We start from the raw sequence: 26,247 nt of genomic DNA, 5'->3' as shown, positions 1-26,247 counted from the left end.
AATGAGAAAAAAATCCGAAATGCCAAAATTACGTTTTTTTGGTCGCCGTGACATTGCATTAAAATGCAATAACGGGCGATCAAAAGAATGTATCTGCACCAAAATGGTATCATTAAAAACGTCAGCTCGGCACGCAAAAAATAAGCCCTCAACTGACCCCAGATCATGAAAAATGGAGACGCTACGAGTATCGGAAAATGGCGCAATTTTTTTTTTTTTTTTTTTTTTTTTTTTAGCAAAGTTTGGAATTTTTTTTCACCACTTAGGTAAAAAATAACCTAGTCATGTTAGGTGTCTATGAACTCGTAGTGACCTGGAGAATCATAATGGCAGGTCAGTTTTAGCATTTAGTGAACCTAGCAAAAAAGCCAAACAAAAAACAAGCGTGGGATTGCACTTTTTTTGCAATTTCACCACACTTGGAATTTTTTTCCCGTTTTCTAGTGCACGACATGCTAAAACCAATGATGCCGTTCAAAAGTACAACTCGTCCCGCAAAAAATAAGCCCTCACATGGCCAAATTGATGGAAAAATAAAAAAGTTATGGCTCTGGGAAGGAGGGGAGCGAAAAACGAATACGGAAAAGCGGAAAATCCCACGGTCATGAAGGGGTTAAGGTCTAAAAACTTCTGAAAATGATGGAAACACTGCTCAAATGACACAGGAACATCATGGGGATCGCCCCTGGAAGCATTCCTGACTCCTAGGTCACAGCCTTAATCATTTTTTTCCGAGATTCATGCCATTTTTCCCGGTGCCACAAAAAACACATGAAAACAAAACCAAAACGGATTTTGCTGGGAAATATGTCAAGGTCCATCCTTTGCAGGTTAATGACTTGCCTGTAAGGCCAAATTATTAACCCCAGAATAAAAATGTCCTCTTCCACTTAGGCTTAGTTCAGACGCTGCATTTTTGAAGAGTTTTTCAACTTTAACATTGCTTTCAACCACTACAAATGCATTCACTGGGAAATGTCATTGTAACATTTAACAACCCTAGCTGGCCATGTGGTGTGTGCCCAATTCCCAATTCATGCCCAATTCCCCAATGTGGGTTCCTTTTTTTTACAAAATAAAATAGTGCCATCACAGCCCCCTTGCCCAAAATGCACATTACAGAGCATGTTCACCCTGGTCATCTAGTGGGTCTGGATGATGAGGATGAGGATAAGGAGGAGGATAAAAACAAACAGACCAAATCTGGAAGCGTATACCCAGGTACGGACTGGGACTAAAATTCAGCCCTGGCATTTGAAATCACACAGGCCCATGCTGTCCTCATTCACAAGCTCCAGATGGGATATATAAGGCTACGTTCACACTAGCGTTGTGCGCCGCTGCGTCGGCGACGCAACGCACAACGCACGCAAAAACGCAGCAAAATGCACGCAAAAACGCTGCGTTTTGCGACGCATGCGTCGGTTTTTGCCGAAAATCGGACGCAAGAAAAATGCAACTTGTTGCGTTTTCTTGGTCCGACGCTTGCGGCAAAAAAGACGCATGTGTGGCACAACGCAACAAAAAAAAACGCATGCGTCCCCCATGTTAAGTATAGGGGCGCATGACGCATGCGTCGCCGCTGCGTCGCCGACGCAAACCCGACGCACATTAGCTTAACGCTAATGTGAACGTAGCCTTACTAATATTACCCTCACATAGAAAGGCAAGATTTACTACAAGACCGATATTTCTAATGATACCTCCGTTACAACTCTTAACAGTATGGGTGTCTTGAGAACACAGATACTGTTAACAACGAAGCAGACAAGGTGGCCCACAACCAGACAGGCCCTTCTGGCATTTGCCAGAATTGCCAGATGGCCAGTCCGGCCCTGCGTATACCTATGTGTGGTTGTGAAGAGGTGCATGAGAATACACCGCCCCAAAACAGAGAATGTATTTGAGGTTATGTTTCTCTGTTTTCACTTGGTGGTGTACAGAAGCCTTTCCCACTCCAGCCCTTGCTCATTTTTATAAGAGTCAGCCTGTCAGCATTTTCAGTTGACAGGCGGATGCGCTTATCTGTTATAATTCCACCAGCGGCACTAAAAACCCTCTCGGACAGAACACTAGCAGCAGGGCAGGTCAGGACCTCCAAGGCGTACAGAGCCAGTTCATGCCACATGTCCAGCTTGGATACCCAATAATTAAAAGGCACAGAGGAATCACGGAGGATGTTTGTACGATCTGCAAACATTGCACTTCTTGTGACAGCACCCCTTGCCTCTGTGCCGCCACGATGGGAGGGTCTGAGAAAACTGTCCCAGAACTTTGCCATTGTTCCCCTGCCTGAGCTGGATTGTACTTTTGACTCTCTCGCTTGGACTCCTTGGTTGCACAACAAACTCTGATGTCTGCTGCCAGCATTCTCGCATGGGAATTTTCTAAGTAACTCAGCTACAAGGGCCCCGTGGTACTGCAACATTTTAGCACACCTCTCTGCCTCTGGTAGAAGAGATTGAAAGTTCTCCTTGTAGCGTGGGTTTAGAAGTGTCACCAACCAGTAATGAGTGTCACCCAAAATTTTTATAATGCGAGGGTCACGTGAAGAGCAGTGCAACATAAAGTCAGCCATGCGTGCCAGACTGCTAACAGGAAAGACTTCCGTGTCCTCACCAACAGGATGACTGACCATGCTGTCCTTCTCATCCTCATCCTCCCTGTCCTCAGGCCATCCCCGCTGAACAGATGGTATGACTGCTGTGCTTGTAGTACCTTCTATAGCGCATGAAAGTGGCTCCTGTTTTTCCTCCTCCTCATTGCCTACCAATTCATGTTGAGAAGACATGAGGCTGGGCTGAGTGTAATCCCCTGTATGGTTCCTTGCTCCATGTCCTTGTGCTCTACCTGCAATGCATCCTCTTTAATTGTGAGCAGAGAGGTTTTCAGAATGCTGAGAAGTGGGATGGTGACGCTAATTATGGCGTCATTGTCACTCACCATCTTTGTGCAGTCCTCAAAGTTTTGGAAAATGGTACATATGTCTGACATCCATGTCCACTCCTGAGGTCTTATGTGTGGAGTCTGAACTGAATATCGACGGCCTTGTTGATGTTGGTAGTCAATAACTGCCGTCTTCTGCTCACAAATCCTTTCCAACATATGCAGCGTAGAGTTCCAGCTCGTGGGGACATCACACACCAGCCGGTGAGCGGGAAGCTGCAAACGCTGCTGAAGCCCGGCAAGGGCAACTGAAGCAGTAGTTGACTTTCTAAAATGGGTAGACAGACAGCGTACTTTCACTATCAGATCCGGCAGCTCCGGGTAGCTTTTCAGAAAACGTTGAACCACGAGGATAAGCACATGGGCCAAGCAAGGAACGTGTGTGAGATCTCCTTGCCTCACAGCCACCACCAGGTTATGACCATTGTCACACACGACCATGCCTGGCTGTAGGTTCAACCGTGTCATCCAAACATCTGACTGCTCTTTCAGCGCTGTCCACATCTCTTCTGCATTGTGCGATTTGTCACCTATGCAGATTAGCTTCAGCACAGCCTGTTGCTGCTTGGCTGAGGCAGTGCTGCAGTGCTTCCAGCTTCTGACTGATGTGTTGATTTCAGAGATGGAGGATGAAGAGGTGGAGGAGGAGGTGCAGGAGCTGTAGACTGTGAGGGCAACCCTGTTTGACATAGGGCCAGCAATCCCCGGAATGGGGAGGATGTGTTCCATCCCAAGGTCCGACTGGGTCCCGGCTTCCACTATGTTAACCCAGTGTGGCGTCACTGAGATGTACCGTCCCTGCCCACAAGCACTTGTCCATGTGTCTGTGGTTAGGTGGACTTTCCTTGTAACAGCATTGTTGAGGGCACGAGTAATGTTGTGGGAAAGATGCTGGTGTAATGCCGGTACGGCACACCGGGAGAAATAGTGGCGACTGGGGACCGAGTACCTTGGGACGGCTGCCGCCATCAGGTTGCGGAAAGCTTCCATCTCAACAGGCCTATAAGGCAGCATTTCTAGTGCAAGCAGAAGAGAAATATTAGAATTTAGGACTGTGACCTGTGGGGCATTGGCTGGGTATTTCCGCTTCCATTCCAAAGACTGGGTCATAGACAACTGAAGGCTGTGTTGGAACAAGGATGTGGACAGGCTTTATGATGGTGCTGCTTGACTGTGGGCCACAACAAGTGCAGAGCACAAGTCATCTTCACATGCAAAGTGTACTGGGGATTGGCTTCTACACAAAACAGTGGAAGAAGCAGTGGTGTGACCTGCAGGCAGTGGTCCTGGAGCCTGGGGTTCGGCCCACATAGTCGGGTGCTTTGCTGCCATGTGCCTGATCATGCTGGTTGTGGCCAGGCTGGTTGTTTTGCTACCCCTGCTGATGCGGGCATGGCAGGTGCTGCAAATGGCCGATTTGGGGTTATCAGCAGAATCTTTAAAAAATAACCAGACTCGGGAAGATCTAACAGTTGGAATGCAACTTCCCTCATGTTGGTGTTACGGGGAATGGATGCACGCCTTCTGTCTGTGGCCACCACACTGCTTCTTCCTGCCTGTTGGGGTGATATGCATCCTTCCCCATGTGTGCTGCTGCCCTCACTCTGCATGTCCTCCTGCCAGGTTGGGTCAGTCACATAGTCATCCACCACCTCGTCTTCCACATCTGCACCCTGCTCCTCCTGACTTTCTGGCAATTGTGTCTCATCATCGTCCACCTCTTCTGAGACTTTCCCACCATCGCCTTCGCGTGACCGGGGCTGGTCAAAGCTTTGGGCATCTCTACATGCGATATCATCTGTCCCCACTTTAAGTTGACTGGCCGGGAGTTCTGAATCTTGAAATGGAAAGCTGAACAGCTCTTCAGAGTGTCCAAGTGTGGGATCAGTTGTCTCAGGGGACTCGACATGGTGGGAGGAAGGAGGATCAGGGTGAGGAATATCCGGGCCACACTCACGGCTACTCAGACTTGACCATGTGGAAGACATGGTGGTGGTGGCTAAGTGACTGGAAGCATTATCCGCTATCCAACCAACAACCGTTTCACACTGCTCTGGCTTCAATAGTGGTGTGCTGCGGTCCCCTAGAAACTGGGACAGGAAGGTCGAGCAAGAAGATGTGGGTCTTTGTTGTTGCACACTTTCACCTAGGCCATGGCCTTGTCCTCTGCATGCACCATCATAACATCCACGTCCACATCCCTTGTCCCTTGCCCATTTTAAATGGACTACTGCACTATTTTAAATGCTCAACACAAATATTTTATTAGTTGCGAAATAATATCTGATCAGTATGCCTGCAAATCTACGAATTTTCAAACCCAAACACCAGGCAGGCCTCAGCCTGACATACCAGACTGTATTCAATTTTGGGGGGCTTAAGTGTGAAGTTAATTTATGCAAAATAGTGGTGTATATAAGTACAGAAACAGACAGCAAATACAGAGGCAAAATGGCGTACAATGCCCAAACTTGGAGCACACAGATATATGAGGGCTGTCATGGAAATACCACACTGGCAAATATGTGGCCTTTTTATATTTTGTTAGGCTTAATAGTGCTGCATATTAGAGTAACAGACAGCAAAAACAGTGGCAAAACGGACTAAAATGCAAAAAGTTGGAGCACGCAGATATATGAGGCCTTTTTCGGTGAATTTAAAACACCAAAAAAAAAGTGGCACAAGGCTAGCACACACAACTCTGCTACGTATGCCTGACAAACTAGGATTTTTCAACAGGCCTCAGTCTGACAGAACACACTGTATATTTTTTTGGGGGGTGAAGTTTTGGGAAAAAAATGCCACTAGGTATATAGTAAAGAAGCTGCAGCAGCAGCAGGCAGTTATGGAGCTTTGGGAGGGATGCAGTGGGAGCAATGGACGCACATACAGAGCCTGCAGGCCTTGCACTGATGTGGATATGCTGTGCCCTGCCTACCTAGCGCTGCAATATCAGGACCCACGAATTAGCCCTAAAAAGGACTGTTGGTTTCTCAGGAGTTGTGGATGTAAGAGTTGCAGACCTACACTAACTCTAAAAACCACGATTCTGACCCGATCTCGGCAGCAGCTCTCCCTACTGTCGCTGAATCCGGAGCTGAATGCGATGAGCAGGGCGACGCCAGGTCTCTAATACTCAGGATGATGCTGTACGGCCCAGCCAATCACTGCACGACCACAACAAAGATGGCTGCGGCATTTCATGGCCTGGCAGACAATCCCTGCAGCTTGATTGGGTCTCTAAAGTCCGCCAAAAATGCTGGGTGGAGACACCAGTTACCGCCGAATAATCCCGGAAATGCTCGGTGCTCGGCGAGTACACTGAGCATAGTGATACTCGGGCGAGTAACGAGCAGTGGCGAGCACGTTCCCTCATCACTATTACATTAATATAGTTCTTTACATAAATTTAGTGAAATGTTGAGCTTTGTGCATCTTCTTCCTTCAGTCTGTGGTGGTGCTGCTTAGAAGACCTGATTGGGTAGAGAGAAGTGGGCAAGTTTCCCGATCCTGGAAGGATAAGCTCCAGCCTTGCAGTATGAAGGTGATCAGAGCCATTGCCCTGCTCTACATGTTGAATATAAATTCCTCCTATGTCTCTGCTGTTTTCTTTACGTGTCTGCACATCATATTTTGCACAAAACGGTTCCCGCAGGCAAAATGAGTCATTTCTGGGACAGGACAAATGATACTCTGTGCTTGTACCTGGAAACAGGAGAACAACCTGAGTAAACACAATGGATTCAAATCCCAGTCTCCTCCTACAGTCAATATTATGTTTGGAGCCACAAAGATGTTACCTGATATCACAGACTGCTGTGCAGACTGGGAGAGTAGCCGGTAAAGAGGAAAGAATGCATATGGATGGAAAACTCACCACAGAAACAAGCCACAGTACTAATCACATCACCACGTAATTATTACCTAAAAAGTAATAGTGAACAGAAGTGGGAGACTAGACAGAAGATGACGGAGGAGATGGAGCAGGAGATTAGAGAGAAGATGATGCGGAGGTGGACAAGGTGGAGCGGGAGACTAGACAGAAGATGAAGGAGGAGATGGAGCAGGAGACTAGAGAGAAGATGATGGAGGAGGTGGACAAGGTGGAGCGGGAGACTAGACAGAAGATGACGGAGGAGATGGAGTAGGAGATTAGAGAGAAAATGATGCGGAGGTGGACAAGGTGGAGCGGAAGACTAGACAGAAGATGAAGGAGGAGATGGAGCAGGAGACTAGAGAGAAGATGATGGAGGAGGTGGACAAGGTGGAGCGGGAGATTAGACAGAAGATGAAGGAGGAGATGGAGCAGGAGACTAGAGAGAAGATGATGGAGGAGGTGGACAAGGTGGAGCGGGAGACTGGACAGAAGATGAAGGAGGAGATGGAGCAGGAGATTAGAGAGAAAATGATGCGGAGGTGGACAAGGTGGAGCGGGAGACTAGACTGTCATGATCTCAATGGCAAGAGAACATAGCATAAGCATATATAGGAACTAGCTCTTGGAAGATGGGAACTGAGCTGACCATGAACTAAACCTAACGCACAACTAGCAGTGGCCGGGTAGCATGCCTACGTTGATTCTAGATGCCCAGCACCAGCCGGAGGACTAAATAATGCTAGCAGAGGAAAATATCAGTCCTAGCTCACCTCTAGAGAAATACCCCGAAAGGAGACAGAGGCCCCCCACATGTATTGGCGGTGAATTAAGATGAAATAACAAACGTAGTATGAAAATAGGTTTAGCAAATTTGAGGTCCACTTACTACATAGCAGAAGACAGAAAGGACACTTTCATGGTCAGCTGAAAACCCTATCAAAACACCATCCAGAAATTACTTTAAAACTCTGGCATTAACTCATAACACCAGAGTGGCAATTCCTGTTCACAAGAGCTTTCCAGACACAGTAACGAAACTACAGCTGTGAACTGGAACAAAAATGCAAAAACAAACATGGACAAGAGTCCAACTTATCTAGTAGTTGTCTAGGAGCAGGAACAAGCACAGAGAGGCTTCTGATAACATTGTTGACCGGCAAGCAACTAACAGAGCAGCAAGGTTATATAGCGACTCCCACATCTTGATGGGAACAGGTGAACAGAGAAGATGAAAACACCAGTTCAATTCCCCCTGTAGCCACCGGGGGAGCCCAGAATCCAAATTCACAACAGTACCCCCCCCTCAAGGAGGGGGCACCGAACCCTCACCAGAACCACCAGGGCGATCAGGATGGGCCCTATGAAAGGCACGAACCAGATCAGAGGCATGAACATCAGATGCATTCACCCAAGAATTATCCTCCTGGCCGTATCCCTTCCACTTGACCAGATACTGGAGTCTCCGTCTGGAAACACGAGAGTCTAAGATTTTCTCCACAACGTACTCCAACTCACCCTCAACCAACACCGGAGCAGGAGGCTCAACGGAAGGCACAACCGGTACCTCATACCTGCGCAATAATGACCGATGAAAAACGTTATGAATAGAAAAGGATGCAGGGAGGTCCAAACGGAAGGAAACAGGGTTAAGAATCTCCAATATCTTATACGGGCCGATGAACCGAGGCTTAAACTTAGGAGAAGAGACCCTCATAGGGACAAAACGAGAAGACAACCACACCAAATCCCCAACACAAAGCCGAGGACCAACACGACGGTGGCGGTTGGCAAAAAGCTGAGTCTTCTCCTGGGACAACCTCAAATTGTCCACCACCTGCCCCCAGATCTGATGCAATCTCTCCACCACAGCATCCACTCCAGGACAATCCGAAGATTCCACCTGACCAGAGGAAAATCGAGGATGAAACCCCGAATTACAGAAAAACGGGGACACCAAAGTGGCAGAGCTGGCCCGATTATTGAGAGCGAACTCTGCCAATGGCAAAAAAGCAACCCAATCATCCTGGTCAGCAGACACAAAACACCTCAGATATGTCTCCAGGGTCTGATTAGTCCGCTCGGTCTGGCCATTCGTCTGAGGATGGAAAGCGGACGAAAAAGATAAATCTATGCCCATCCTAGCACAGAATGCCCGCCAAAATCTAGACACGAATTGGGTCCCTCTGTCAGAAATGATATTCTCAGGAATACCATGCAAACGAACAACATTTTGAAAAAACAGAGGAACCAACTCGGAAGAAGAAGGCAACTTGGGCAGAGGAACCAAATGGACCATCTTAGAGAAACGGTCACACACCACCCAGATGACAGACATCTTCTGAGAAACAGGCAGATCTGAAATAAAATCCATCGAGATGTGCGTCCAAGGCCTCTTAGGAATAGGCAAGGGCAACAATAATCCACTAGCCCGAGAGCAACAAGGCTTGGCCCGAGCACAAACGTCACAAGACTGCACAAAGCCTCGCACATCTCGTGACAGGGAAGGCCACCAGAAGGACCTTGCCACCAAATCCCTGGTACCAAAAATGCCAGGATGACCTGCCAACGCAGAAGAATGAACCTCAGAGATGACTCTACTGGTCCAATCATCAGGAACAAACAGTTTATCAGGTGGGCAACGATCCGGTCTATCTGCCTGAAACTCCTGCAAGGCCCGCCGCAGGTCTGGAGAAACGGCTGACAATACCACTCCATCCTTAAGGATACCTGTGGGCTCAGAGTTACCAGGCGAGTCAGGCTCAAAACTCCTAGAAAGGGCATCCGCCTTAACATTCTTAGAACCCGGTAGGTATGACACCACAAAATTAAACCGAGAGAAAAATAATGACCAGCGCGCCTGTCTAGGATTCAGGCGCCTGGCGGTCTCAAGATAAATCAAGTTTTTGTGGTCAGTCAATACCACCACCTGATGTCTGGCCCCCTCAAGCCAATGGCGCCACTCCTCAAAAGCCCACTTCATGGCCAAAAGCTCCCGATTCCCAACATCATAATTCCGCTCAGCGGGCGAAAATTTACGGGAAAAGAAGGCACAAGGCCTCATCACGGAGCAGTCAGAACTTTTCTGCGACAACACTGCCCCAGCTCCGATCTCAGAAGCGTCGACCTCAACCTGAAAAGGTAGAGCAACATCAGGCTGACGCAACACAGGGGCAGAGGAAAAACGGCGCTTAAGCTCCCGAAAGGCCTCCACAGCGTCAGGGGACCAATTAGCAACATCAGCACCCTGTCTAGTCAAATCGGTCAATGGCTTAACGACATCCGAAAAACCAGCAATAAATCGACGATAAAAGTTAGCAAAGCCCAAAAATTTCTGAAGACTCTTAAGAGAAGAGGGCTGCGTCCAATCACAAATAGCTTGAACCTTGACAGGATCCATTTCAATGGAAGAGGGAGAAAAAATATATCCCAAAAAGGAAATCCTCTGTACCCCAAAAACACACTTAGAACCCTTCACACACAAAGAATTAGACCGCAAAACCTGGAAAACCCTCCTGACTTGCTGGACATGAGAGTCCCAGTCATCCGAAAAAATCAGAATATCATCCAGATACACTATCATAAATTTATCCAAATAATCACGAAAAATATCATGCATAAAGGACTGGAAAACTGACGGAGCATTTGAAAGACCAAAAGGCATCACTAAATACTCAAAGTGGCCCTCGGGCGTATTAAATGCGGTTTTCCACTCATCCCCCTGCCTGATTCGCACCAAATTATACGCCCCACGAAGGTCAATCTTAGAGAACCACTTGGCCCCCTTTATGCGAGCAAACAAATCAGTCAGCAACGGCAATGGGTATTGATATTTTACAGTGATTTTATTCAAAAGCCGATAATCGATACATGGTCTCAAAGAGCCGTCTTTTTTTGACACAAAGAAAAAACCGGCTCCTAAGGGAGATGACGATGGACGAATATGTCCCTTTTCCAAGGACTCCTTTATATATTCTCGCATAGCAGCATGTTCAGGCACAGACAGATTAAATAAACGACCCTTTGGGTATTTACTACCCGGGATTAAATCTATGGCACAATCGCACTCTCGGTGCGGAGGTAATGAACCAAGCTTGGATTCTTCAAAGACGTCACGATAGTCAGACAGGAACTCAGGAATTTCAGAGGGAATGGATGATGAAATGGAAACCACAGGTACATCCCCATGAGCCCCCTTACATCCCCAGCTCAACACAGACATAGCTCTCCAGTCGAGGACTGGGTTGTGAGATTGCAGCCAAGGCAATCCTAGCACCAAATCATCATGTAGATTATACAGCACCAGAAAGCGAATAATCTCCTGGTGATCCGGATTAATACGCATAGTTACTTGTGTCCAGTATTGTGGTTTATTATTAGCCAATGGGGTGGAGTCAATCCCCTTCAGAGGAATAAGAGTCTCCAAAGGCTCTAAATCATACCCACAGCGTTTGGCAAAGGACCAATCCATAAGACTCAAAGCGGCGCCAGAGTCGACATAGGCGTCCGTGGTAATAGATGACAAAGAGCAAATCAGGGTCACAGATAGAATAAACTTAGATGGTAAGGTGCAAATGGAAACAGATTTATCAAGCTTTTTAGTGCGCTTAGAGCATGCTGATATAACATGAGTAGAATCACCACAATAGAAACACAACCCATTTTTCCGTCTAAAACTCTGCCGCTCGCTTCGGGACAGAATTCTATCACACTGCATACTCTCTGGCGACTTCTCAGTGGACACCGCCAGATGGTGCACTGGTTTGCGCTCCCGCAAACGCCTATCGATCTGAATAGCCATTGTCATGGACTCATTCAGACCCGCAGGCACAGGGAACCCCACCATAACATCCTTAATGGCATCAGAGAGACCCTCTCTGAAAGTCGCCGCCAGGGCGCACTCATTCCACTGAGTAAGCACAGACCATTTACGGAATCTTTGGCAGTAAATTTCCGCTTCATCTTGCCCCTGAGATAGGGACATCAAAGTTTTTTCTGCCTGAAGCTCCAAATGAGGTTCGTCATAAAGCAACCCCAAGGCCAGAAAAAACGCATCCACATTGAGCAACGCAGGATCCCCTGGTGTCAATGAAAAAGCCCAGTCTTGAGGGTCGCCCCGGAGCAAGGAAATCACAATCCTGACCTGCTGTGCAGGGTCTCCGGCAGAGCGAGATTTCAGGGACAAAAATAATTTGCAATTATTTCGAAAATTCTGAAACCCAGATCTATTCCCCGAGAAAAATTCCGGCAAAGGAATTCTCGGCTCAGATACAGGTGCATGACAAACAAAATCTTGCAAATTTTGTACCTTCGTGGCGAGATTATTCAAACCTGCAGTTTCACTCTGAAGATCCATTACAAACAGGTGGACACAGAGCCATTCAAAGATTAGAAGGAGAGAAAAAAAAAAAAATTTCAGCAGACTACTTATTTCTCTCCTTTCTCAGCCAAGGATTTTAACCCTTTAGTGGGCCGGTCAAACTGTCATGATCTCAATGGCAAGAGAACATAGCATAAGCATATATAGGAACTAGCTCTTGGAAGATGGGAACTGAGCTGACCATGAACTAAACCTAACGCACAACTAGCAGTGGCCGGGTAGCATGCCTACGTTGATTCTAGATGCCCAGCACCAGCCGGAGGACTAAATAATGCTAGCAGAGGAAAATATCAGTCCTAGCTCACCTCTAGAGAAATACCCCGAAAGGAGACAGAGGCCCCCCACATGTATTGGCGGTGAATTAAGATGAAATAACAAACGTAGTATGAAAATAGGTTTAGCAAATTTGAGGTCCACTTACTACATAGCAGAAGACAGAAAGGACACTTTCATGGTCAGCTGAAAACCCTATCAAAACACCATCCAGAAATTACTTTAAAACTCTGGCATTAACTCATAACACCAGAGTGGCAATTCCTGTTCACAAGAGCTTTCCAGACACAGTAACGAAACTACAGCTGTGAACTGGAACAAAAATGCAAAAACAAACATGGACAAGAGTCCAACTTATCTAGTAGTTGTCTAGGAGCAGGAACAAGCACAGAGAGGCTTCTGATAACATTGTTGACCGGCAAGCAACTAACAGAGCAGCAAGGTTATATAGCGACTCCCACATCTTGATGGGAACAGGTGAACAGAGAAGATGAAAACACCAGTTCAATTCCACCAGTAGCCACCGGGGGAGCCCAGAATCCAAATTCACAACACTAGACAGAAGATGAAGGAGGAGATGGAGCAGGAGACTAGAGAGAAGATGATGGAGGAGGTGGACAAGGTGGAGCGGGAGACTAGACAGAAGATGAAGGAGGAGATGGAGCAGGAGACTAGAGAGAAGATGATGGAGGAGGTGGACAAGGTGGAGCGGGAGACTAGACAGAAGATGACGGAGGAGATGGAGTAGGAGATTAGAGAGAAAATGATGCGGAGGTGGACAAGGTGGAGCGGAAGACTAGACAGAAGATGAAGGAGGAGATGGAGCAGGAGACTAGAGAGAAGATGATGGAGGAGGTGGACAAGGTGGAGCGGGAGACTAGACAGAAGATGAAGGAGGAGATGGAGCAGGAGACTAGAGAGAAGATTATGGAGGAGGTGGACAAGGTGGAGCGGGAGACTGGACAGAAGATGAAGGAGGAGATGGAGCAGGAGATTAGAGAGAAAATGATGCGGAGGTGGACAAGGTGGAGCGGGAGACTAGACAGAAGATGAAGGAGGAGATGGAGCAGGAGACTAGAGAGAAGATGATGGAGGAGGTGGACAAGGTGGAGCGGGAGACTAGACAGAAGATGAAGGAGGAGATGGAGCAGGAGACTAGAGAGAAGATTATGGAGGAGGTGGACAAGGTGGAGCGGGAGACTGGACAGAAGATGAAGGAGGAGATGGAGCAAGAGACTAAAGAGAAGATGAAGGAGGAAGTGGACAAGGTGGAGCTGGAGATGGCAGAAGATGGATGAGATGGAGCAGGAGACTAGAGAGAAGATGATGGAGGAGGTGGACAAGGTGTTGCGGGAGATGACAGAGGATGAAGGAGGAGATGGAGCAGGAGACTAGAGAGAATATGATGCGGAGGTGGACAAGGTGGAGCGGGAGACTAGACAGAAGATGAAGGAGGAGATGGAGCAGGAGACTAGAGAGAAGATGACGGAGGAGGTGGACAAGGTGGAGCAGGAGACTACACAGAAGATGAAGGAGGAGATGAAGCAGGAGACTAGAGAGAAGATAAGGGAGTAGGTGACAAAGTGGAGCAGGAGACGACAGAAGGTAAAGGAGGAGATGAAGCAGGAGACTAGAGAGAAGATGATGGAGGAGGTGGACAAGGTGGAACAGGAGACTAGACAGAGGATAAAGGAGGAAATGGAACAGGGGACAGAGTGAAGATGATGGAGATGGATAAGTTGGAGTAGGAAATTAGACAGAAGATGAAGGAGGAAGTGGACAAGGTGGAGCAGAAGACTAGAGAAAATATGAAGAGAGGAGATTGGAGCAGGAGACTAGAGAGAAGATTAAAGAGGAGGTGGACAAGGTGGAGCTGGAGACTAGGGAGAAAGTGAAGGAGGTTGTCATGAACCGGGGGTGTTTGGTTGCCCCAGTTCTTCATCAGGGATTTATTTATATCCCACTTCCTAGTTCCGGTTTCGAACTTGCAGCTCTCTGGTGCTCCCCTTACCCTCAGGTCAGTCAGGGAACGGCACCTAGGATAAATAGTTGCCAGAAAGGCTGCCATGCTATGTACTGGCTATTGGGCACACTGCAGTAAGGGCGACATAACTACTCCCACTCAGGCGGGAATTATAATTATCAAAAGCCATCCATCGCTGCCAATTTTCTCAAAAGCTCAGGACACTTCGCTGCCACCAGCTCCTATTACTTATGATTAATAGCAGGTCAGGAGCCAACCCAATCAGTAGCATAATTTACTTCAGAGGACGTTGAAGGTACGTTGTAGAGCAAGGAAAACAAAACTAATAAATATTATAACTTTTACTCCAAAAAGAAATAGGCAGTGTGTACAAAATTCTAAAAAGATATTACAAAAATGAGAAAAATGCAGTATGTACACAACAATTGCAAAATAAAAGGGATTAAATATGAAAACACTTACAGTTCTCTCAGACAATGGCAACCCACGTGGTGGGGGAAGGGCGACACATCCCAAAGCATCAGAGCAGATTGCAGAGCTTCTTTTAGCTGACTTCCTGGGCAAAAGACAACTCCTAAAATAAGGTTGAACCTCTTATACCCTCTGCTCTTGACATCACTGAGGGCTGGATACGCCCCCTTGGAAAGTTATGGAAAACCTTCTATTAACCATAACTCGGGGTGGGAACCTCATAGAGGGAGGACAAAAGGATTACATGCCTTCTCGCGAGATTAGCTTACATTTAAGTCTAAATATGGGGTAGCTGTGGGACCCGGTTAAGTAGAAATCCATTTCTCGGATCCTGCTAGTTCTGGAACCTATAAAAATCACTATGTGGTGGCTCTACTGATGCACATTCCAAAAATGTAAGATTAACACCGCTATCAATAATCGGTGCCATTATAATTAACTTTTCAAGAACAAAGAAGTCCCATGTGTGTGGGATAAAGGCTGATTCCTAATTACCAACACATTCTTAAGGGAGGGGGATGAGTAGTTTAGAATTACACAGGCAGTCTGAGGGGGCCATGCAGCTGTGTGTTTGCAGAAGCGCTTTGTGTTTAGACCAGCAAACCTAATGTGGAGGAGGAAAGTGTGTGTGCTGAACTGGCATGTCATTTGCAAACCCAAAAGATGTAGCAGAGCTCTGCATGAGTCATGGCACAATGAGGCTTATGTCATATTTCATGACAGAGGTGATGGAGTAGGAGACTACAGAGAAGATGAAAGAAGAGGTGGAGAAGGTGGAGTATGCGACTATAGAGAAGGTGAAGGAGGAGTTTGAGTGGGAGAATAGAGAGAAGATGATCGAGAAGGTGGAGCAGAAGACTAGAGAGTAGATGAAATAAGAGGTGGAGCAGGAACTAGAGAGAAGATGGAGGAAGAGGTGGAGCAGAAGACTAGAGAAAAGATGAGGGAGGTGATGGAGAAGGTGGAACGGGAGACTAGAGAGAAGGTGGAGTAGGAGACGGACGAGGTAGAGCAGGAGCCTAGAGAGAAGATGAAGAATGTGTATGAGTGAGATACTAGAGATAAGATGAAGGACAAGGAGGAGGTGATGAAGATGAAGGGGTTGTATGAGGAGACTAGAAAGAAGAAGAACGTGGCAGAGCAGGAGAATAAATGATGAAGGAGGTGAAGAAACTGAAGGTTAAAGAAATTGTTGAGAAGATGAAGAAAAAGAGAAAAAAAAGAAGAACAAAGAAGTCTGGTGAAACTGAGGAGGTGAGATGCTAGAAGAGGAGGAGCATTGGAAGAATGAGATGAAGGACAGAGAGGAAAAAACAGCAGGAATCAGGAGAAGAAGGAAAATGATGTAAACATGTAGGAGGAAGAAAGGCATGAAGAGATTAGTAGAATCAGGGGAAGAAGGAGGAGTAAAAGAAGGGAATGAAGAGAAGTTGATAGAAGAAGAAAATAAGAATTGTGTGGAGAATCAGAAGAAGGACAAAAAGGAACAAGAATGAATACAAAATTAATGAAGTGGAGAATACGGAAATTATGGAGGTAGTGAAGGAGAGGGAAGATGAAGGATGAGAAGAAGAATGAGAATGTGGAGGAGAAATGTGGAATAGAAGGAGGAGAATGGAGTGATGAAGGGGGCAGAGTAGAACGAGAATCTGAGGGCGAAAAATAGGAAGATGATGGAGCACGTGGGTAGAAGATTGAGAAGTGGGGGAATAAAGAGAAGATGTAGAATGGTGAGAAAATGAAGGCGACAGAGAAGATGTAGAAGAATATAAAGGACATAGACATGAAGATAATGATGATGATGATGATGATGATGAAGGAGGCAGAGAATAAGGAGGACCAGAAGAAGAAAACAGAAGAAAAAATAGCATGATGAGAAGATGGAGAAGGAAAATAACGAGCATAAGAAAAAATCAAAGGGAGTTTGGTTTCCGTAAAGTCTCTTCTCCTCAGGATAAACTCAGTTCTAGGGTCCAGTGCTGAGTCTCCGCTGCGTCTCGCGGTGTCTGTTATTGACTGTAGCTCTATCAACCTCAGCTCAGTGCTGCAGACAACAGACACTGGCAAAATGAGTCTCAGCACTGGACCAGGGAAGGGTGAGAAAAACAGTTGATTTTTCAAAAACAAACTGAAGCCAGAGGACAGCGATTTTAGGAAACCGGAAAACCTCTTTCAGTAGAAGAAGGATGAGAAGAATGTGAAAGAAAGGGAGAAGACAGAGAACAAAGTAACATGGGAGGAAAAGAAGAAAACGAAGGATTTTGGGAAAATGAAAGTATGGGAGAAAGAAGAAAAGGATGAAAATTAAATGATGGAAAGAAGAATAATGAGAATGCAGAGAAGGAAAAGAAGGACAAACTAAAGGAAGTAAAAAGGGGAAGATTTTAGTAGTTGATTAGGAAGAAGAAAGAGGAAATGATGAAAGAAGAGAAGAGAAAAGTAGGGAAGACAAAGAAGGAAATAGGAGTAGAAGATGTGAATAGGAGGAGAGGAAGAGCAGTCAGTAAAAGATTAAAGAATGAGAGGGAGAATAAGGAAGGTGGAAGAATAGAAGAGAAAGGAGATGAAGGATAAGGAAAAAAGAAGGAGGAAGAAGGAGAGTAGGGAAACGAGGGGGAGGAGATGAAGCAGAAAGTGGGTGAGAGGATGAAGAAGAGGGGAGAAGAGAAAGGAGAAGATGAAGAAGAGGGGGAGAGGGGAGCAGATATAGAAAAGTGAGGAGAGAGGAGGGAGGAGATGAGGAACAGGGAGGAGATGAAGTAGAGGGAGTAGGAGATTTAGGAAAGGGGAAGATGAGGGAGGAGGTGAAGGTGAAAAAGTGAGGGAGAGGGGGAAGGTGATGAAAAGAGGGGTGAGATGAAGGAGATGAAGAAGGGGGAGAGGAGGGAGATGAGGGAGGAGATGAGGAAGATGGGTGAGAGGGGGAGGGAGATAAAAAGAGGGGTGAGAGGAATATTTACACCAAGTGTTGTGGACTTGAGTTTCTCTCTGCACCTGTTTGAATCACCGTGTGATAATATAGACTTTACCACTTATAAAACTGTGTCCTGTAGTTGTCTTGTTCCATGCAAAGAGTCTCCTGAGTTATCCCCTATAATTATTACAGGATACTCTAGCCTAAAAAAAAAAGAAAGGAGACTGCTGGAACAGAAAGCAGACTAGAGCAGGTGTTTTCCATAATTAGAACACTGCAGAAAGATGTGGAAGGTCTGCAAAAGAAGTTTGGAAGCTTTGAACACAATCAACAAGTGTTTGGACAAACTTTGCAGGACTTAAGCACCCGCATGGCTGCCCAGGAAAACAAACTTGCTGGCATAGAGTCCCAGTATGGACGGGCTTTTCAGGACATAAGCACGCAAATAGCTGCCCAAGTGACTTTACCCTCTGGGCAACCGCCACCAGCTAGCCCACCTAAGTTGCCCCCATTCAGATTTAATGGTGATCGCAACAAATTTTGTGGCTTTGTGAATCAATGTATGCTATATTTTGATGTGCATGCTGACCGTTTTCCTAATGATAGATCCAAAGTAATGTGTGTAATAATGCTGCTGACCACACGAGCGCTCGCCTGGGCGAATCCGATGATTAAGTCTCGTGACCCACGGTTAAATAATTTGGATGATTTCTTGGCCGCTATGGCATTAATGTTTGATGATCCTAATCGCCGTGCAACCGCTGAATCTGCTTTATTGTCTTTACGCCAGGCTAAACGTTGTGTTATTGAGTATGCTACTGAATTCAGGAGATTAGCGGTAGATACCAATTGGGACAGTTATGCACAATTGCCTATTTTTAAAAGGGGTCTGTCTAGTATTATAAAAGATGAACTAGCTCCCTCTGAGTCACCACAAGAGCTAGAGACATTTATACAGCATTGTGTGCGCGTAGACATTCGCCTTACTAAGCGTAGGCAGGAGAAGTTTGCTGCATATAACCGTATTTCTAACTTTTCCCTTCCTTCCAAAGAGCCTGCAGGTAAAACATCTCGGGAGGTGGAGGAGGTGCCCATGCATGCTGCGGATTCCGTACCTGGAGCCCCGTCCAAGACCATTCTACCTGATGCCAATTTTATCGGAGTTATCCACGATCAGGACTTGTGGAAGGAGTGCAGGGAGGCCTATGACGGTGATGTATTTCTGGCCAACCCACCTGTGGATATTAATCTTGTCTTTAAGGGTGGCATGTGGTTCAGAGATTGACCTATCTACGTCCCTGAGGTCGTCCGTCTGCAGATCCTCAAGTTGGTACATGACTCCAAGTTGGCTGGTCACAGGGGGGTACAGAAGACACAAGAGTTCCTGAGCCGATTCTTCTGGTGGCCAACTTGCCTGTAGGACACCAAGGACTATGTTCTCTCTTGCGAGGTATGTGCTTGTTACAAGACTTCTCATGTGGCACCTACGGGTCTTCTACAACCATTACCTGTTCCGTCCCACCCTTGGGGGTCTATATCAATGGACTTTATTGTGGAGCTGCCTACATCGTGGGGCATGAATACAATCATGGTGGTAGTTGATCGCCTGACTAAAGCTGCTCATTTTGTTCCGTGCACCGGCCTCCCCTCAGCTAAAGATACAGTGAACTTGGTTATACAGAATGTCTTTCAGTTGCATGGGGTTCTGGATGAGATCATCTCTGACCGTGGAGTGTTGCGCCCCCCACCGCCGCAGGGCCGAGGGGTACCCGGTACCGGGCCTCTGAGTCTCTGCTCTGGGGTTGTCACGGCGGCTAGGCCCCGGTCCGTGACCCTGCCGTGGGGCGCACAGTCTATAGGAATGGGGTGTGATGATAATGGTGCAGTTGTGGGGTGCAAGTCGCAGTAAATAACGAGGACACCAGGTTGCAGTCTCTTTACCTCTTTACTGAAGATCTCTGGGTCCTCAGTCCAGAATACGGTTCACCAGGCTGCGCAAGTCCGGCCGGTCCAATGGCACCTCCAGAGTTCTCTTCTCAGGTGGAAATCTGTGCCTTCCTGCTTGCGCTATGTGTTGTGGTCCTTCCCTGCTGTGCTTACGGAAAGTCCCCACAACTGTTGTGTCTGTTTCTTAAGTTCCCTCACAACTCGATTAGATGATGTTCTGCTAATCCTCCGTCCCTCCCTGATGTTCTGGTTGGGACGGCACCCGTTTGACGGGTAGGCTCGGAGCTCTTCCGGGACCCTAGAGTCGCCCCTCTCCACAAGTTGCCCCCCAAGACTGCATAGGTGATTTGAGTTAGACAGCCCGCCTTAGACTGACTGTCCTGCCGCTGTTTAGAGTATTGCTTGAAGCTGGATATTATAATACTTCCTCGGCGTTCCGGCCACCGGTTATGCGCCTCAGTAGGATGTTGCCTCGGTCTTACAGCACGACTCCTACTGGTATTCTCCTATTGCTATGATCTCGTTTCTCACTCAGCACAATCTATCTCGCTTCTGGTCCCTCCTTGGGCACCGCCGCTATCCTGAGCAGGCACGGTCCCGTTACGTTCGTTCAAGTTGCCAAGCCTCTGTCAGGATCCCACCCCTGACAGAGACCCTACTGTATCTTCCCCCACAACACCCTCTGCCACAAGGTGTTGCCTGGTTCCAACCCAGTCAGCTTCTGATCTGACTTCCTGCCTGACCCCCAGTTTACCCACTATGGTGGGGAGTGGCCTAGTGAATAGAACCCTTAGCTCCCCCCGGAGGCCCAGCTGTGAAATGTATTGGTGTCTGTGATACCTGGTCAGATGAACTCCTTCAGTGCCATCAGACGTACCATAGCTCCCCTTAGCGGCGGAGCCACAGTACTGCAACGACCAGGACTCTGGGGCGCTGCAGGAGTGCAGTTCACTTCAAGATTCTGGAAGGGGTTTTGCTCTGCACTCAATATTAATGTCTGTCTCTCTTCCGCTTACCATCCCCAGACAAATGGTCAGACTGAGCGTACCAACCAGACGCTGGAACAATATCTAAGATGCTATGTCAGCCATCTCCAGGATGATTGGTTGGAGTTGCTGCCGTTAGCCGAATTTTCATATAGCAATTCTCAGAGCGCCTCCACTAAATTTACACCTTTCTTTGCCAATCTGGGTTATCATCCGTGTATCTTACCTAGATCTCCAATTAATTCTCCGGTTCCGGCAGTGGAGGAAAGGCTGACTGCGATGAGACAGAATCTGGAGGTTCTGAAGGAATCCCTGACCACAGCTCAAGAACGTTATAGGAGATCGGCTGATAGATTCCGTAAACCTGCACCCATGTTCAAGGTAGGAGATTCCGTGTGGTTAGCAACTAAGAATCTGAAGTTAAACGTTCCTTCACAAAAACTTGGACAGAAATTCATTGGCCCTTTCAAGATCAACGGTATTGTGAGCTCTGCGGCCTGCCGGCTGAAGCTGCCTAGGACTATGAAGGTACATCCAGTTTTTCATGCGTCTTTACTAAAGCCTGTATCTCCTAATACCTTCCAGGGATGTGTTGTGCCACCTCCGCAGCCTGTGGTGACTGATGGGCAAGAACAATTTGTGGTGGAGGAAATTGTTGATTCCGGGATTCGCAGGAATCGGCTCCAATATCTGATAAGATGGCAGGGATATCCCCCTGAGGAAGACTCTTGGGAACCTGTGGGAAAACATCAATGCCAAACAGAAGATTTCTCATTTTCATCAGAGATTCCCTGAGAAACCAGGTCCAGGATCGTCCTGAGGCCGCTTCTAAAGAGGGAGTAATGTCAGGACTCTGAACATTTTTTATTACCTTTTTGTGCATTACTGCCCTTTTCCAAGATGGCGCCTTTGGTCTCATGTGCACTGTGTCTTCCTGCTATAAAACTCCACCCCAGCCTTCAGTCTGTGCTAGAGTATTCTGCCTTGCATCCAGCTCCTGACCTCTGGTGACTCCCTGGCTATATACCTGCTCCTGTGAACCTGTGTGGGTTATCCTGCTACTCTGCTCTGAGTTCCTGCTGCATACACCAGTTCCAGTAATCCTCCATCTGCTGCTCGTGTTTGCTTCCATCTGCATTTGCTGGACATGTAAGCTGTTTTTGCTCTGCAAGAACCTGAGACTATTACCCAGACCTCCCTGGTTTAGCTAAGATATTATTTGAACTGCCTTATAAGCATATCTATCTGTGTTGTGGACTAAGCAAGGACTTACTCGTGTCAAGTATCCTCAAGAATAATTGTGCTTCATAGACTTTCTGCGTGATTGCATTTTCCTCTGAAGTTTCCTATAGACTGCTGAGCTGCATTTGATATTTGCACCAAGTGTTGTGGACTTGAGTTTCTCTCTGCACCTGTTTGAATCACCGTGTGATAATATAGACTTTACCACTTATAAAACTGTGTCCTGTAGTTGTCTTGTTCCATGCAAAGAGTCTCCTGAGTTATCCCCTATAATTATTACAGGAGGAGATGATAAAGAGTGAGGGAGAGGAAGGAGGAGATGACAAAGAGGGGGGGGAGTAGGCGGGGGATGATGAAGAGTGGGGGAGAAAAGTAGGAGATGATGAAGAGGGGGAGAGCAAGGAGGAGATGATGAAGAGTGGGGGAGAGGAAAGAGGAGATGATGAAGAGGAAGGAGAGGAAGAAGGGAGATGACGACGAGTGGGGGAGAGGAAGGAGGAAATTACGAAGAGGGGGGAGAGGAAGGAGGAGAGGATGAAGAGTGGGGGAGAGGAGGCGGGGGATGATGAAGAGTGCGGGAGAGGAAGGAAGAGATGACAAAGAGTGGGGAGCAGAAGGAGGAGATGACAAAGAAAGGGGAGAGAGGAAAGAGATGAGGAAGAGGAGAGAGACGAGGGAGGAGATGAAGAGGGGCGAGAAGGCGAGGGAGATTAAAAGAGGGGTGAGAGGAAGGAGGAGATGACGAAGAGGGGGGAGTAGGCGGGGGATGATTTAGAGTGAGGGAGAAAAGGAGGAGATGACGAAGGGGGGAGAGGAAGGAGGAGATGATGAAGAGAGGGGATAGTAGGCAGGGATGATGCAGAGTGGGGGAGAAAAAGGAGGAGATGACGAAGAGGAGGGAAAGGAAGGAGATGATGAAGCGTGGGGGAGAGGAGGTGGGGATGATGAAGAGTAGGGAGAGGAAGGATGAGATGACGAAGAAAGGGGGGAGAGGAAAGAGATGAGGAAGAGAGAGACGAGGGGGAGACGAGGAAGAGGGGCGAGAAGGGGAGGGAGATGAAAAGAGGGGTGAGAGGAAGGAGGAGATGACGAAGAGGGGGAGAGGAAGGAGGAGATGACGAAGAGTGGGGGAGAGGAAGGAGGAGATGACGAAGAGGGGGGGAGAGGAAGGAGGAGAGGATGAAGAGTGGGGGAGAGGAGGCGGGGGATGATGAAGAGTGCGGGAGAGGAAGGAAGAGATGACAAAGAAAGGGGAGAGAGGAAAGAGATGATGAAGAGGAGAGAGACGAGGGAGGAGATGAAGAGGGGCGAGAAGGGGAGGGAGATTAAAAGAGGGGTGAGAGGAAGGAGGAGATGACGAAGAGGGGGAGAGGAAGGAGGAGATGACGAAGAGTGGGGGAGAGGAAGGAGGAGATGACGAAGAGGGGGGGAGAGGAAGGAGGAGAGGATGAAGAGTGGGGGAGAGGAGGCGGGGGATGATGAAGAGTGCGGGAGCGGAAGGAGGAGATGACAAAGAAAGGGGAGAGAGGAAAGAGATGAGGAAGAGGAGAGAGACGAGGGAGGAGATGAAGAGGGGCGAGAAGGGGAGGGAGATTAAAAGAGGGGTGAGAGGAAGGAGGAGATGACAAAGAGTGGGGAGCGGAAGGAGGAGATGACAAAGAAAGGGGAGAGAGGAAATAGATGAGGAAGAGGAGAGAGACGAGGGGGGAGATGAAGAGGGGCGAGAAGGGGAGGGAGATTAAAAGAGGGGTGAGAGGAAGGAGGAGATGACGAAGAGGGGGGAGAGTAGGCGAGGGATGATGCAGAGTGGGGGAGAAAAAGGAGGAGATGATGAAGAGGAGGGAAAGGAAGGAGATGATGAAGCGTGGGGGACAGGAGGTGGGGATGATGAAGAGTAGGGAGAGGAAGGATGAGATGACGAAGAAAGGGGGGAGAGGAAAGAGATGAGGAAGAGGAGAGAGACGAGGGGGGAGATGATAAAGAGAGGAGTGGGGAGATGAAGGAAGAGATGATGAAGAGTGGGGGAGAGGAAGGAGGAAATGAAGAGACGAGTGGGGGAGAGGAAGGAAGAGATGATGAAGAGTGGTGGAGAGAAAGGAGGAGATGATGAATAGTGGTGGAGATGAAGGAGGAGATGGTGAAGAGTGGTGGAGATGAAGGAGGAGATGATGAAGAGTGAGGGAGAGGACGGAGGAGATGATGAAGATTGGGTGAGAGGAAGGAGGAGATGACGAAGAAAGGGGGGAGAGGAAAGAGATGAGGAAGAGGAGAGAGACGAGGGGGGAGATGATAAAGAGAGGAGTGGGGAGATGAAGGAAGAGATGATGAAGAGTGGGGGAGAGGAAGGAGGAAATGAAGAGTGGGGAGAGGAAGGAGGAGATGATGAAGATTGGGTGAGAGGAAGGAGGAGATGATGAAGAATGGGTGAGAGGAAGGAGGAGATGAAGACTTAGTAGAGAAAAGTGTACAATACAGAAATGTTGTGGTGGAAAAGAATGGAGTGGGAAGTTGGAAATCTGGAGTATAAAAACTTCTCGGAGGAGACTATGGCTGATGAGTCAGGGTCTCTTGTCCACCATCCAGAGCTGAGATCCAGATACATTGTGTGTGACCAGGTGATGAGCCTTTATGGGGGTGCATGTGGTGGGCTCGCTGCTCTGCAGGATGCCACATGGGTGCAGATGGGAGACCCTGTAATGTGGGTGCTCGGTGGTCGCCGCAGTAATATTAGGGCTGTGATGTGGGCGCTGGTGGTTGAGCTGCAGTTTTTGGCATTGAGGTTTGTGTACAGGAACAGACACATCAGCGGAGGGGAGGGAAGAGCCCCAGGAAATTAGGAGGGGAAGTGAGAAACGAAAGTGAGAGCAGACACGTGTGCTGGAGACAGAGGCCATCATCACCCAGAGAGGAGACCCCCAGACAGCGAAGGTAAGAGACCCCATTACAGGTGGCCGACATATGTCACCAGAGGAAGAGGTCACAGTTCATCAGTGATATTACACTCCTGTACATTATATACTACACTCCTGTACATTATATATTACACTCCTGTACATTATATACTACACTCCTGTACATTATATACTACACTCCTGTACATTATATCTTACACTCCTGTACATTATATATTACACTCCTGTACATTATATATTACACTCCTGTACATTATATACTACACTCCTGTACATTATATATTACACTCCTGTACATTATATATTACACTCCTGTACATTATATATTACACTCCTGTACATTATATACTACACTCCTGTACATTATATACTACACTCCTGTACATTATATCTTACACTCCTGTACATTATATATTACACTCCTGTACATTATATATTACACTCCTGTACATTACATACTACACTCCTGTACATTATATATTACACTCCTGTACATTATATACTACACTCCTGTACATTATATATTACACTCCTGTACATTATATACTACACTCCTGTACATTATATACTACACTCCTGTACATTATATCTTACACTCCTGTACATTATATATTACACTCCTGTACATTATATATTACACTCCTGTACATTATATACTACACTCCTGTACATTATATATTACACTCCTGTACATTATATATTACACTCCTGTACATTATATACTACACTCCTGTACATTATATACTACACTCCTGTACATTATATATTACACTCCTGTACATTATATACTACACTCCTGTACATTATATACTACACTCCTGTACATTATATACTACACTCCTGTACATTATATATTACACTCCTGTACATTATATACTACACTCCTGTACATTATATATTACACTCCTGTACATTATATACTACACTCCTGTACATTATATATTACACTCCTGTACATTATATACTACACTCCTGTACATTATATATTACACTCCTGTACATTATATACTACACTGCTGTACATTATATATTACACTCCTGTACATTATATACTACACTCCTGTACATTATATACTACACTCCTGTACATTATATACTACACTCCTGTACATTACATATTACACTCCTGTACATTATATATTACACTCCTGTACATTATATATTACACTCCTGTACATTATATATTACACTCCTGTACATTATATATTACACTCCTGTACATTATATACTACACTCCTGTACATTATATACTACACTCCTGTATATTATATACTACACTCCTGTACATTATATACTACACTCCTGTACATTATATACT

At 46.9% G+C, this 26,247-nt stretch overlaps 1 protein-coding gene across 1 annotated transcript in view; it reads left to right on the top strand.

Annotated features, from left to right (window-relative positions):
- The first annotated feature begins 24,835 nt into the window (after positions 1-24,835).
- LOC143774147 (cornifelin homolog) overlaps positions 24,836-26,247 on the top strand; it is a 66,574-nt gene continuing 65,162 nt past the window's right edge. The window contains exon 1 of the mRNA XM_077261483.1: positions 24,836-24,945. The gene's annotated coding sequence lies outside the window, so the exon portion shown is untranslated. The remainder of the gene's footprint in view (positions 24,946-26,247) is intronic.

Source organism: Ranitomeya variabilis, chromosome 5 (genome assembly GCF_051348905.1).
Source record: "Ranitomeya variabilis isolate aRanVar5 chromosome 5, aRanVar5.hap1, whole genome shotgun sequence".
In the NCBI taxonomy this organism is placed as follows: domain Eukaryota; kingdom Metazoa; phylum Chordata; class Amphibia; order Anura; family Dendrobatidae; genus Ranitomeya; species Ranitomeya variabilis.
Note: the sequence above shows the minus strand (reverse complement) of the source record. Positions and strands in the feature narration are given on the sequence as shown.